Here is a 16,595-nt window from a genome sequence, read left to right on the forward strand (position 1 = left end):
ACACTAGTCAGGTTGAAATAAAAAATTCTGTAACTGGGCTGTGAAACTGGCTGGATGTGCTGATGACAAGGATGGGAGAAGTAGAAGAATGAAGAAATGATTTAGAACATAGAACTCGGGAAAAAATGAAGCAAGAAGAAAAGAGAGGCAAAATACTGGATCATGAATGTAGACTTAGGGAAATAAGAAAATCCATAAAGCATAATAACATTTGTATCATAGGAGTCCCAGAAGAAGAACAGAGGGAAAAGGGGGCAGAATTTTTATTTCAGGAAATTAAAGCTGAAAACTTCCCTAATCTGGGGAAGGAAACAGATATCCAAATCCAGGAGGTACAGAGAATTCTCATCAAAATCAACAAATGCAGGCCAACACCAAGAAACAGCATAGTTAAATTGGCAAGATATAAAGATAAGGGAAAAAATTGTAAAAGCAGCAAGAGAAAAGAAGTCCCTAACTTACAAGGGAAGAAAAATAAGTTTGGAGCAGATCAGTCCACAGAAACTTGGTAAGCCAAAAGAGAGTAGAATGATATATTCAATGTGCTGAATGGGAAAAACATGCAGCCAAAATGCTCTATCCAGCAAGGCTGTCATTCAGAATAGGAGGAAAGATAAACAATTTCCTAAAGGAGTTCATGACCACTAAACCAGCCCTGCAAGAAATATTAAAGGAGACTCTTGAGGAGGAAAGAAAGACCAAAAGCAACAAAGACTAGAAAGGAACAGAGAACATCACCAGAAACACAAACATTACAGATAATACAATGACAATAAATTCATATCTATCATTAATCACTCTGAATGTAAATGGACTAAATGTTCCAATCAAAAGACATAGGGTATCAGAATGGCTAAAAAAAAAAAAAAAAAAAAAACAAAAACAAAAACAAAAAAAAACTCATCTGTATGCTGCCTATAAGAGACTCATTTTAGACATAAAGACGCCTGAAGATTGAAAGTGAGGGGATAGACAACCATCTATCATGCTAATGGATGTCAAAAGAAAGCCAAGGTAGCCATACTTATAACACACAAACTAGATTTTAAAACAAAGACAGTGGGTGCCTGGGTGGCTCAGTTAGTTGGGCGTCTGCCTTTGGCTCAGGTCATGATCCCATGGTCCTGGGATGGAGTTCTGCATCAGGCTCCCTACTCTGCAGGGAGCCTGTTTTCCCCTCTCCATCTGCCCCTCCTCCCTGCTTGTGCATGCTCTCTCTCTCTCTCCTAAATAAATAAATAAAATATTTTAAAAAAATAAAAAATAAAACAAAGACTGTAATAAGAAATGAAGAAGGGCGCTATATCATAATAAAGGAGTCTACCCAACAAAAAGATCTAACAATTGTAAATATTTATGTCCCCAGCTTAAGGGCACCCAAATATATATTAAAAAAAAAACATAAAGAAACTCATTGATAATAATACAATAATAGCAGTGGACTTTAACACCCCACTTAGAGCAATAGACAGGTCATCTAAGCAGAAAATCAAGGAAACAATGGCTTTGAATGACACACTGGACCAGATGGACTTAGCAGATATATTCAGAACATTTCATCCTAAAGCAGCAAAATACACAAATACACATTTTTTTTTTAGTGTACATGGTCCATTCTCCAAAATAGATCACATACTGAGTCACAAACAGTCCTCAACAATTACAGAAAGATTGAGATCATACCATGCATAATTTCAGGCCACAAGGCTATGAAACTTGAAGTCAATCACAAGAAAAAACTTGGAAAGACCACAAATGCATGGAGATTAAAAAATATCCTACTAAAGAATGAATGGGTCAACCTGGAAATTAAAGAAGAAATTTTAAAAAACCACATGGAAACAAGCAAAAATGAAAACTTGATATTCTAAAACCTTTGGGATGCAGCAAAAGTGGTCCTAAGAGGAAAGTATATAGCAATACAGACCTACCTCAAGAAGCAAGAAAAATCTCAAATACAAAACCTAACCTTACACCTAAAGGACCTAGAAAAATTTTATAACAAATGAAGCCTAAAGCCAGCAGAAGAAAGGGAAATAATAAAGATTGGCGCAGAAATAAATGATATAGAAAAAAAAAAGCCCAGTAAAACAAATTAATGAAACCAGGAGCTGGTTCTTTGAAAAATTTAATAAAATTGATAAACCCCTAGCCAGACTTATCGAAAAGAAAAAAAAAGAAAGGACCCAAGTAAATAAAATTATGAATGACAGAGGAAAAAATCACAACCAAAACCACAGATATAGAAACAATTATAAGAGAATATTATGAAAAATTATATGCCACAAAATCTGACCATCTGGGAGAAATGGATAAATTCCCAGAAGCATATAAATTAGCAAACTTGAAACAGGAAGAAATAGAAAATTTGAACAGACTCATATCTAGCAGAGAAATTGAATCAGTAATCAAATATCTCCCAATAAACAAAAGTCCAGGGCTAGATGGCTTCACAGGCAAATTCTACCAAACTTTTAAGGAAGAGTTAATACCTATCCTTCTCAAACTCTTCCAAAAAAATAGAAATGTAAAGAAAACTTCTAAGTTCATTTTAGGAGGCCATAATTACCTTGATTCTAAAACCAGACAAAGATCCTACTAAAAAGGCGAATTACAGGCCACTATCCCTGATGAACATGGATGCAAAAATTATCAACAAAATACTAGCAAATTGAGTCTAACAGTACATTAAAAGAATCATTCACCACAATCAAATGGGATTTATTCCTGGGCTCTAGGGGTGGTTTAATATTTCTAAATCAATGAAGGTGATGCACCATATTAAATAAAAGAAAGAAAAGGAACCATATGATCCTCTCAATAGATGCCGAAAAAGCATTTGACAAAGTACACCATCCAAATCTGATAAAAACCTTCAACAAAGTAGGGATACAGGGAACATGCCTCAACATCATAAAGGCCATGTATGAAAGACAAGCAGCTAATATCATCCTCAATGGGGAAAAACTAAGAGTTTTTCCTCTATGGTCAGGAAGAAAGGAATGTCAACTCTCACCATTGTTAACTTACCACAGTATTAGAAGTTCTAGCCTCAGCAATCAGACAACAAAAGTGTATAAAATATATCCAAATCGGCAAGAAGTTCTTGAACTTGTACTACTCGCAGGCAACATGATACTCTATGTAGAAAATCTGAAAGATTCTACCAAAAAATTGCTAGAATTGATACATTTTTTCAGAAAAGGATACAAAATTAATGTACAGAAATCTGTTGCATTTCTATATGCCAATAACGAGACAGTAGAAAAAGAAATCAAGAAATTAATCCCATTTACAATTGCAGCAAGCACCATAAGATAGCCAGGAATAAACCTAACCAAAGAGGTAAAAAAAATCTGTACACTGAAAACTATAGAACACTTATGAAATAAATTGAAGTGGGCACAAAGAAATGTAAACACATTCCATGTTCATGGATTGGAAGAACAAACATCGTTAAAATATCTATATAACACAATGAATCATCGAACTTTACATCGGAAACCGGGGATGTACTGTATGGTGACTAACATAATATAATAAAAAATCATTAAAAAATATATATATCTATATATACACCCAAAGCAATCTATAAATTTAACATAATCCCTATCAAAATACCACAAACATTTGTCACAGAGCTAGGACAAACAATTCTAAAATTTGTATGGATCCACAAAAGACTCCAAATAGCCAATGCAACTCAGAAAAAGAAAATCAAAGCCAGAGACATCACAATTCCAGACATCAAGCTATATTACAAAGCCGTAGTCATCAACACAGTATGGTACTGGCACACACACAAAAAAAACACATAGATCAATGGAACAGAATAGAAAACCCAGAAAGGGACCCACAACTATATGCTCAAGTAAACTTCAACAAAGCAGGAAAGAACATACGATGGAAGAAAGACAGTCTCTTCAACAAATGGTGTTGTGAAAACTGGACAGCAACATGCAAAAGAATGAATCCTGACTACTTTCTTACACCATACACAAAAGTAAATTCAAAATGCCTGAAAGACCTAAATGTTAGACAGGAAACCATCAAAATCCTAGAAGAGAACATAGGCAGCAACCTCTTTGACATCAGCTGTAGCAATTTCTTACTAGACATGTCACTGGAGGCAAGGAAAATAAAAGCAAAAATGAACTATTGGGACATCATCAAGATAAAAAGTTTCTGCATGTCAGAGGAAACAATCAACAAAACTAAAAGGCAATCTTCGGAATGGGAGAAGATATTTGCAAATGATATATCTGATAAAGGGTTAGTATCCAAACTTTATAAAGAACTTATCAAAGTCAACGCCCCCAAAAAACCAGATAAGCCAGTTGAGAAATAGGCAGACAATGGAATATTATTCAGTCGTCCAAAAGAATGAATTCTTGCCATTTACAATGAGGTAAATGGAGCTAGAATGTATTATGCTAAGTGAAATAAGTCAACCAGAGAAAGACAAATACCATGTGATCTCTCTCATATATGGAATCTAAGAAAGAAAACAGATGAACATATGAGAAGAAGAAAAGGGGGGGGAGGAGAGAGGGAAACAAGCCATGAGAGACTCTTAAGGATAGAGAACAAACTGAGGGTTGATGGAGAACAAACTGATCGAGAACAAAGGAGGGAAGTAGGTAGGGGATGAGCTAGATGGGTGATGAGTATTAAAGAGGCACTTGTGATGAGCACTGGGTGTTGTATGTAAGTGATGAATCACTGAATTATACTCCAGAAACCAGTATTGCACTGTATGTTAACTAACAAAATTTAATTTAAAAGATGGGCAGAAGACATGAATAGACATTTTTCCAAGAAGCTGTACAGATGGCCAACAGACACATGAAATCATGTGCAACATCACTCATCGTCAGGGAAACACAAACCAAATCCACAATGGGACACCACCTCACCCCTGTCAGAACGGCTAAAATTAACAACACAGGAAACAACAGATGTTGGTGAGGATGCAGAGAAAGGGGAACCCTCCTTCATTGTTGGTGGGAATGCAAGTTGGTACAGCCACTCTGGAAAACAGTGTGGAGGTCCCTTAAAAAGTTAAAAATAGAACTACTCTATGATCCAGCCATTGCACTACTAGGTATTTACCCAAAGGATACAAAAATACTGATTCAAATGGATACATGCACCCCGATGTTTATAGCAGTAGTATCAACAGCAGCTAAATTATAGAAAGAGCCCAAATGTTCATCAACTTATGAATGGATAAAGAAGAGGTGGTATATATATATAGTTTAGCATGCACACTTTCATATATATAATATAATATACATGTATATATGTGTAATCTTATATATATAAATATATATAAGCTTTATATATATTTATATATGTATTTTACATATTTTTAAAATATTTTTAATATTTAATATATTTAATATTATATATATTTATATAGTCTATATATATATTATATATATATATATATATATATATATATATATATGTAATCTTGCCATTTGCCTGCACTGGATAGAGCTAGTGTGCATTATGTTAAGTGAAAAAAGTTGAAGTAAGACAAATACCATATGATTTCACTCATATGTGGAATTTAAGAAATAAAACAGATGAACATAAGGAAAAAAGAGAGAGAGGCTAAGCATAAAACAGACTCTTAACTATAGAGAATACACTGAGGGTTGCTGGAGGGATGGTGGGAGGGATGGGCTAAATGGGTGATGGGTATTAAGGAAGACACTTATTATGTATGATGAGCACTGTGTGTTATATGTAAGTGATGAATCACTAAATTCTCCTCTTGAAACTATTATTAACTATATGTTAACTAACTGGAGTTTAAATAAAAACTTGAAATAAATACAGAAACAAATAAAACAAAAAAGGAAAAAAAAAACCCTGACAGATGAATAAATACAATAGGATAAGTGCTGACAGAGGCATGCAGAATAGGTCAGGGGAACGTAGAGAAAGTACTTATCGTGGGAGGAGGTGATGGGGAAGAGGGAAACTGGGAGGGGGCTTTTACACTGAATCATGGAACACTACATCAAAAACTAATGAGGTACTGTATGGTGACTAACATAGCATAATAACATTTTTAAAAGAAAGGCTTTCTGGAATAGTTGATAGTATTTCCGAGTTGACCCTTGAAAAGTTAATAGACCATGGACTCTGAGAAAAAACTGAGGGCTTCAGAGGGGAGGAGGGTGGGGGAATGGGATAGACCGGTGATGGGTAGTAAGGAGGGTGTGTATTGCATGGTGCACTGGGTGTTATACGCAACTAATGAATCATGGAACTTTACATCAAAAACCAGGGATGTACTGTATGATGACTAACATAATAGAATAAAAAAATATTATTATTAAAAATAGAAAATACTAACAGAATTGATGCATTTTTGCTGAGACTAATAAAAAAGAAAAAAGATAAAAAAACTCTATTTCCAGTTTTTCAAAAAAAAAAGAAAGAAAAGTTAATAGAAGGTTGCGGGCAAAGATTCTAAGCAATGGGATAGCATTTAGAAAAACATGGAGATGAGAGAGGGGCATTGCACTTTAAGAATTGGCTCAAATATAGGGTGCATGTAGGGAACTGGTAATAATGGAAAACTAGGAACCCCTAACAGGCATTTAATATTCTTGTTTTCCTCTCTCTCTCTCTTTCTCTCTCCCTCTTTTCCCTTTCATTATTTCCTTTCTCCATTTCTCTTTCTCTCTTTTCTGTAATCTGACCTCTTTTTGCCTCTTCACTATTTTCTCCAGTTACTCCTCAACACATACACTTTGCTCTAGACAGACTGGTCCCTTCACTGTCGTCAAATGTCCTATAATCATTTCTGTTCTTGTGTCTTCGCTCACACTGCCCTACTTCAAGAACCCTTTCTGCTTATGCCTATGAGAGACAGCAAGCTCAAATGTCTACAAAGATCAAATAGGTAACGGAAATGAGTCAAGCTAGTCAGGTGTAATGCAATAGGTTATGCTAAGGGTTATGGCAAACTTCACTTTTCTCATATTAAAATGGGATTATAAAATCAAACTTAAGTCTTGTTAAGAATCAAATTAAGTTATGAAGGCAAAGTAAGTGATTCTGTACAATAGTACATACTTAACAACTGGTAGCATTCTCATTTTCCCCTGAGATTTTCTCCTTTTTTAAAATTTAATGTAAGTTGTAATTGCTTTTATTTTTTTATTTTCTTTATTTTTTAATAATATTTTTTATGTTATGTTAGTCACCATACAGTATATCTTTAGTTTTTGATGTAGTGTTCCATGATTCATTGTTTGCGTGTAACACCCAGTGCACCATGCAATATGTGCCCTCCTTAATACCCATCACTGGCCGATCCCAATCCCCCATTCCCCTACCCTCTGAAGCCCTCAGTTTGTTTCCCAGAGTCCACAGTCTCTCATGGTTCATTCCCCCTTCTCTTTACCCCGCCTTCATACTTCCCTTCCTTCTCCTACTGATCTTCCTACTTCTTATGTTCCATAAATGAGTGAAACTATATGATAATTGTCTTTCTCTGCTTGACTTATTTCACTTAGCATAATCTCCGCTAGTCCCATCCACGTTGCTGCAAATGTTGTGTAATCTTTCTTTCTGATGGCTAAGTAATATTCCATTGCATGTATGGACCACATCTTCTTAATCCAGTCATCTGTTGAAGGGCATCTCGGCTCCTTCCATGATTTAGCTATTGTGGACAATGCTGCTATGAACATTGGGGTGCATATGGCTCTTCTCTTCACTACCTCTGTATCTTTGGGGTAAATACCCAGTAGTGCAATGGCTGGACCATAGGGTAGCTCAATTTTTAACTTTCGAAGGGACCTCTGCACTGTTTTCCAAAGTGGCTGTACCAACTTGCATTCCCACCAACAGTGGAAGAGGGATCTCCTTTTTCCACATCCTCTCCAACATTTGTTGTTTCTTGTCTTGTCAATTTTTGCAATTCTGATTAGCATAAGGTGGTATCTCAGTGTGGTTTTGATTTGAATTTCCCTGATGGCTAATGATTTTGAACATTTTTTCATGTGTCTGTTAGCCATTTGTATGTCTTCATTGGAAAAGTGTCTGTTCATATCTTCTGTAATTGCTTTTAGAATCACTGTATCACAGCTTCTTTAAAATCATTGTTGACTAGATCCAATATTTGATTCATCTTCGTGTTGGTGTCAGTTGATGGTTTTATCTAGTTTGTGATTCAGTGTATCATCCACACATTTAGTGTATCATGGACATTGTGTCTTATTTTAGGATACTCTAAGCCCTTTTAAACTCTTTTATTTTAGCAGGAAGTAACCCTATGTAAGTTTAGCATGCACATACCGGGTCCTGGTATAATTTTGTGGGCTGTAATTTTGATGGCAGTTTTACTTTCAGCCTTTGCTGGGTTATTTTTGTCTGCTTGGTTTAGTTGGTGCTGCTGGGACTCCCGCTGGTTCTCATTGGTGCTTTCTGAGAGGATGGAAGACAATTACCCAGGCTGACCCTCTGGCTGGGGTATAGCTCCATGAGTGTGTTTGTGGTGAAGTCCCTCTATTGTCTGACCCCCTTTTGAGATGTCTGGTTTCTCTGGGTGAGAGAAGACTCTTGACCTGAGATGACAAAGAGAATTCTGAGGCAGCCACTTATTAATGATGCATCCTTCCTAACAGTTCTGGTTGCCAGCCCTGGTTTCTGGGTTCAGGAGGAGATTCTCATGATTAGGGGAACAAAGATACTTCCTGAACCAGGTCACCTGCTGTTATAGCTAGGTCTCTCTGGCCATCTCTGTCTACCGACCTTACTATCTCATAGAGGAAGGACAGTCTCAGACCTGGCATGAGTGCCCCTCCTGGCTCTTGATTTTTGTCCAAGCTTCCACTTGATATATCTTGCTGGAAGTGTCAGGCTTATCTCATGTTGTCAGATGGACTCCAGTTTGACCCACGAAGGGAATGCACCTACCTGGGCTGCCTTGTCACTATGTCATGGGAAGGGAAATACTGGATCTAAGTCACCTTTTTGCAAGTGGTGGACATTACATGTAGTTCACTTTCTTCCTACCATCTTTCAGAAATCTCTTTTGGTTTATCTTGGGCCATTTCCAGGGTTTATATGTTTACTTAGTGAAGAGAAAGGGGAAATGGGTCTACAACATGTTATCTTGACAGGAAGTCTCCGCATTCATTTTTAATAAGAAAAATGATGAAAAGAAAGGGAAAAGGTAGTATAGACTGGGTGGTAGAATTAATGACAACATTTATTTTATTTTTCAATGTAAGTAAAATTAAAATTGATCATCCATGTGATAATACAGTATATTGGAATAAACAGAGCTTTGTAATCCCGAGTTTGACTACCAGCTCTATAACCTCTTAGTGGAGTGATATTGGGCAAATGACTTAAGTCATTTTAGCTTTACTATCCTAGACTTAGAATAACTAATATTTCTCTCTTAGAATTTTGTGAGGATTAAATGAGATAATGTACATACTATATTTAGCACAGTGTCTGGTCACTGTTCATGAGATGGTAGTTATCTTTATGTATTATTAGCATCTTTCTTCTAGAACCCCATTCCTTTCTATGCCAGAGGTCAACTCTCTGACCACTAAGCGATTTTTAGAGTACTTTCTCTACTCTTGAAGATAAAAATAAGTAGCTTCCTTCTAAAAATGGCCAACTTCCAGTCTATGGGTTCTCTCTGGCAAAGACCCTACATGCTGTGCTGTACACATCTGTACAAATACTTATTTTTTTCTCCTTTGTCTTCCAAAAGCAGGGATCCCCATTTCAGAGTTCCAGCAGATGTTTCTTTATTTAAGCTGTATTAAGTAAGAGGAAGGAAAGAGAGACAGACATACACAAGAAGGAAAGAGGTCTGGGTCATAGCACCACATTTATTCAGAGGCCACAGTGCCAGGAAAAATGTGCACACCAATTGTAATTTGTTTTTTCCGTTTTATTTGATTTTTTTCAAACAGGAATTTCTTGTTTCCTTAGACACTAATTAAATCTCAGTTAGTGAGAACCAGCCAGCAGACTTTCAATGCAATTATGGATGGCCAAATGCTGTATTTATTGTAGCCCCTTAGCAGGAAATTCGGTAGGGTATTTTGGTTTCAATGTAATGGTTTTGTCCTCATGTGTATGTGTTTTGTATGCAATGAACTCAGAAATATATACCAAGGGAGGAATTACATTTAGGGTAGTTGGTTATTTTCAGATTTGAGCCTATCTTTTATTTTATAAGCTTCCTATACGTCAAGCTGATTGAGAGCTTTATTGGATCTAGAGAACACTAACACTTTAGAGCATATAATTACTCCAGCTAACACATTATCTCAACCTGTTGCCTTATTTTAGATTCAAATTTGCTCATTGTTCTCATCAACAAATTCTAACTCCAGGTGCTTCAGCACTATGCAAGAAAACACTGATTGAAACGTGAAAAATTCAAACTAGTCACTAGGTTTCAAACGGAACAAAGGCCCATTCTAAACTGTTTGCCTGGATTCAGTTGTTTTTGTAACTGAACTCTGGTCAGTAGGAGAATGCAAAGTCTGGGAGGAAATCTGTGTTGAAGAAAAGTCCTAGAGGACTAGCCAGAAAGTTAATTGTAACCAGCATTGGATTCAAGTCACTTTCTTTGGGTGTTTGGGCTCCAGATAAGGCCAGAAATAATATGGATTATCTTGGTTAAATTCACAGGAACAACTATGGCTTTGACATATAGGTAGATGATGGATTGTGGAAATATTTACTAAGCAGGAAGTTAACTGAGTTAGACAACTCAGTTGTCCCTCATTAGCCAAGGCAACTATCTTGAAAGTAGGCATGTCATGGTAGAAAATAACAGGCCTTTAAAATAAGAATTAGGATACTTTTAATTACCTTTATTATGTATGTGACCTCCAAGAGGTTATATAATCTTTCTAGGTCTCAGCTTCCTCATCTTCAAAATGGGGTTAATGAAACTTTTTAATTCGACCAATAAGGAAAACACTAATAACATCAAAAGAAAATGAACAAAGAGACCAAGAAACTTACAGAACCAAAGATAAATGACTGAAAACTATGAAAAATGTCCAACCACGCCAACAATAAAGAAGTATAGGCTAAATGTGATACCATTTTTCTTTTTTCAAATTATCAGAAATTCCAAAAATACATAGTCTTGGTAAAATTAGCATTCTCCTGCACTCATGGTACGTAAATTGGCACAACTTTTCTGGAAAGCAATTGCAAAGCATACCAAAAGGCTTCAACTATTTCATAACCCATAACCTTTGATAACAAGGATCTCCCTTCTAAGAAATTAGCCAAAGAGAATAGTCAGAAATCCAACAGACATTAATTTACAAAGCCACTATCACAGCATCATTTATAATAACAACATTGGAAACCTAAAGGACCAACAATAAGAAAAAGTTCAAATAAATTATGATGTATTCCTTTAATGGAATATTCTGTGAACATTTGAAATGATATTTTAAAAATTTAATCTGATGAGAAAACATTCATAATGTGAAGAAAAAGAGAAAAAATTAGATATACAGCGATGCCCCAATTTACAAATGCACATATATACTGTATGTGTATGTTTATAAAACAATGAAAGACTTGAAAGAAATATTTCAAATAGTTAATCGTGAAAAGATTATGCCATCTTTTTTTTTCTTTTTGTTTTATCTTTTGACAACTTTCAACATCACTACAATGAACATATTTTCACAATGGGAACAATAAAGCATGGTAGCAGGATGGTTGTGAGGATTAAATGAGCTAGTTCGCCAACTGACTTACACAGAGTAGATGTGTAGGTTTTACTTTTTAAAATTTTGTGTTATCATTTTTTTACTTGACTCATATATTATAACCACAGTGAGAGTCCTGATATCTTCCTCACCTTTCTTCCAGTTCCAAGTCCTGCAGTTTCCATAGTTCAGACTCAGAATTCACTTCACTCAAAACTCACCTTTTCTCTGACATATTCCTCTTCTAGATTCCTTCAAAATGTATACATAGCATGAAAATATGTTCAAAATCATTAGGAGTCAGGGAAATGCAAATTAAAATCACAATGAGATATCACACATCTATCAGAGTAACTAAAATTTGAAAAAAAGGACAATACCAAATGCTGTCAAAAATTCAGAAAAACTGGATCACTCATACATTGCTGGTGGGAATGTAAAATTGTACAGCCACACTGGAAAACAGCTTAGCAGATTCTTATCAAACAAATATATAATTAGTATACTACCCAAAAATTGCACCCTGGAGCATTTATCTCAGAGGAATCAAGACTTACGGCCACAGGAAAAAAAACATCTGTAAATGAATGTTCACAGCAGGTCTATTCATAATATCCAAAAGCTGGAAATAGCCCAGCTGTCCTTCAATGGGTGAATTAAAGAAAATATGGACATCCTTGGTACATGGATACTACTGAGAAAATAAGAATAAACTATTGATACATGTAACAATTTAAATTAATCTCCAGGAAATTATGCTGAGTGAAAACAAAGATAATATCAAAAAGTCACTCACACACTATGTGACTCAATACTTACATAAAAGCCTTGAAATTACAAAATTATAGAGAACTGTTTAGTAGTTGTCAGGAATTAGACATTGAAGCTGGTGTTGGAGGGGGAGGCAGTAGGCGTGGCCATAAAGAGATAACATGAGGGAGTTTTGCTAGATATCCAGGATAGACTAGTTCTGTATTTTGATTTTGGTGGTTGATATAGAAACCCACACAGGTAATAAAGCTGTAGAGAACTTACAATACATATATATATACACACACACACAAAAGAATACAAGTAAAACCGGGGAACTCTGAAAAAGATTGGTGGATTGTATCAATGTCAATTTTCTGGCTGTGGTGATATGCTATAGTTTTGCAATATATTACCACTGGAGGAAAGTAGGCAAAGTATACAAGGAACTTTTCTGTATTATTTCTTAAAACTTTATGTGCATCTATAATTATCAATAAAATTTTCAGTTGAAGAATGTATGTGCATAGGCAATAAGCCCTGTACTACCCCATATATCCTATGCCCTTGTAGACATTGCTTCCTGGTCACCAAACTCCCTGCGAGCAGACGATGTCTTTTGTTTTCGTATCGCTAGGATGCCTCACACAGGGTTGAGCCCACCAATTTTCATTGAATTGGAAAACAATACTTCCACCCCCCCCAAAAAATAATTTTATGATAGTGGTAGAACTTGATGAATTTTTTCTCTTTATTTTCTAATTATTTAGTATTGTTATTATACAAATATTTTGACCATTTACCATTTTCTGAAACCTGCTAGAAAATGGAGCTAACAACAACAAAAGACCAATTCTCCACATTCTGCAATTACTGAAAGCACTTTAGCATAACAATTTAAAGTGAGTTGAGGGGCGCCTGGGTGGCACAGTCATTAGGCGTCTGCCTTCGGCTCAGGGCGTGATCCCGGCGTTATGGGATCGAGCCCCACATCGGGCTCCTCTGCTATGAGCCTGCTTCTTCCTCTCCCACTCCCCCTGCTTCTGTTCCCTCTCTCTCTGGCTGTCTCTCTCTCTGTCAAATAAATAAATAAAATCTTTAAAAAAAAAATAAAGTGAGTTGAAATCCTAGCTTTGCTCCTCACTAACATTTGGGTAAATTGTTTAACCTCAGCTTCTCATTTTATAAAATGGGGATAATAATAGTACCTATATCATAGGGTTGTTGTGAAAACTAAGTGAGCATGCAAAATGTTTAGTACAGTAGCTGGAACAGAGTAAGTCCTCAGTAATGTTATCTATTTTTCTCTACTGCTGATATTCCTCTGAGCAGCTCCTGTTATAAATGCTATTTAAGTGTTAAACCATGTAATACAGACAAGTGATATGTCAATATATGTTTCCTAGAGATGCCATAGTAAAGTATCACAAAATTGGTGGCTTGAAACAAACTTGATTTCTATCAGATCTAGAGGCTACAAGTTTGAAATCAAGGTCTTGGCAAGGTTGATTCCTTCTGAACATTGAGGGAGATTCTGTATCATGTTTCTCTACTAGCTTCTAGTTACTGCTGGCAATCAGTCCTTGATTTTCCTTGGCTTGTAGACTCATGACTTCAGTATTTTTCTCCATCTTCACATGGCATTCTCCCCATGTATCTCTGCTCCTGTGCTCATATCTCCCTCTTCTTATAAGGACGCTAATCATACTAAATCCAGGGCCCACCCTACTCCGTATGACCTCATCTTAACTTGTTTATATCTGCAAAGACCCTGTTTTCTTTCTTTCTTTCTTTTTTTTTTTTTTTTTGATTGAGAGAGAGAGAGAGAGATAAAGTGGAGGAAGGGGCAGAGGGAGAGTGAGAATCTTAAGCAGGCTCCATGCCCAACCTAGAGCCTGACGCAGGGCTTGATTTCATAACCCTAAGATCACAACCAGAGCTGAAAGCAAGAGTCAGACACTCAACCAAATGAGGCACCCAGGTGCCCCAAAGAACCTGTTTTCAAATAAGGTCACATTCACAGGTTCCTGGAGTTAGGACTTCAGCATATCTTTTTGGAGGACACAATTCAACCCATAACAGTTAAAAATTAGGAGTGAGCAAAATAAGTCAAGCAGAGAAAAACAATTATCATATGGTTTCACTCATTTATGGAACATAAAAAGTAGGAAGATAGGTAGGAGAAGAAAGGGAGGAAGAAAGGGGGGGTAATCAGAAGGGGGAATGAAGCATGAGAGACTATGGACTCTGGGAAAGAAACTGAGGGCTTCAGAGGGGAGGGGGGTGGGGGAATTGGATAGGCTGATGATGGGTGGTAGGGAGGGCATGTATTGCATGGAGCACTGGGTGTTATACGCAACTAATGAATCATCGAGCTTTACATCGGAAACCAGGGATGTACTGTATGATGACTAACATAATATAATAAAAAAATATTATTATTAAAAAATTAGGAGTGAGGGTAATGGCTGAAGACTAAAATAATCATTTAAAGATTTTTGGAGGAAGTGGGACTAGAGATCTTGATTTGAGTAGGTAAATAAGAGTGAACTAGGGAAGAAAAACAATGTCAGTAGACACAGGCATAATTAGAAACAATAGCTAATGAATAAATTCACTTATTTTATTTACCTCTTTCTGTATTTAGTTTCTGAGACTCACATTAGGCTTGTATTAACCTATAAGTTCCTAACTAGATTGAGAGATTTTGACGAATGGGGAAAGATATTTCTTACATGTTTGTCTCTCTGTAATGTCTTCCCCAGGGCTTGGCATAAAACGTTCACCCAGGAAGGGCCTTCTGATCTTAACTAAACTTAGCAAATGTTAGCAAGGAGTTGATGATTGAAGCCATCTTCCAATTAATGCAAATGGCCTTTTTTTCTTCTATTAAGTACTTCCCAAAGATAAATAAATCTGTTTCAACAATAAGATCCATATATTATGTCTTTTGTGAGTATGTAGTAGAAAGGTGTCTAAGAGGCCATACTCCTATCAGATTTACAAGTTCTCTCTCCCATATGTGGCTGGCAAACTTTGCTTGAATGCCTTTGAGAATAACCAACTTAATACTTTCCATAACTCTAATCGTTAGAAAGTCTTTGTTTGCCTGCTTGCTTGCTTGCTTAAATATTTGGTCAGATGTATGTTTTTTTAATTCAGACTTATTGGCCTTAGTCCTGCCCTCTGGGAATACATAAATTAAGCGCTATTACCAAACACAGTCCAAGAGTGATACTCAGTGGTGAAAGCCAAGGTAGAGGAAGGGCAGTGGTACAATCAGCATTGCCAAAGAAAATTGTTTCCATTTATATCTCTGCTGCACACAGCATTTGACCTACTCTGTCCTTATAATTTCTTTGAATGTGATTTGGAAAGCACAGCAGAAGAGATTTCTGTTTGATTCAAGTCCAGGACATAAGCTACACAAATATATTTTTACCCCTAAGATGGTTAACTAGGTCAGTAGTTAAGCATTGGAAAGTGCCTGCTTCTCTCTTCCTCTCTCCCAGGGCCTCTGAACATTAAAGTATGACAGGAAACAGGTTTGAGTTCCTTCCTGGGGGGGTGTGAACATGTAATTCATGTAATTTCTTTCCAAGGGAGTCCAGACAGCCCTATTTGCACTACCTGTTATTGGAGCGAGTACATATTACAGATGAGGAAACTGAGGTTCAAACGGGTTAAAGGAGGTGCTAAAATCACAAAACTGGTAGAATCTTTATTATAAAGTCCAGAACTCCCTTTAAATGACTCAGAGAATGGACAATAATTCTACATGATTAAAGAAAGTCACATGTGCAATTTTACAGTGGACCAGCCACACTCAAGAAGCTATTGGTAACAGAAAAAACTACATTAACCTCAAAAGTTTGACCCAGGAAGTTTATCTAGTCTCTGGTACTTTTAAGTATTTCAAACTCATTAATCCTGAGAAGAAGCAGAGTCCCAGCCAAACTAATATTGAGCAATCTGGCTCTGTTTCTAGAGCCGTCATCCCAGAGCTTTCCCTGTCAGAACTTGTGCGTTTTGTGTTGTACACTTTATCTTAGCCTGCCAGTCCACCATTTATTTTTCCTAAAGGAGTATTGTATCAGAAGAGAATTAAAG

Source organism: Ursus americanus, chromosome X (genome assembly GCF_024610735.1).
Source record: "Ursus americanus isolate L20-20 chromosome X, mUrsAme1.1.p, whole genome shotgun sequence".
NCBI lineage: Eukaryota > Metazoa > Chordata > Mammalia > Carnivora > Ursidae > Ursus > Ursus americanus.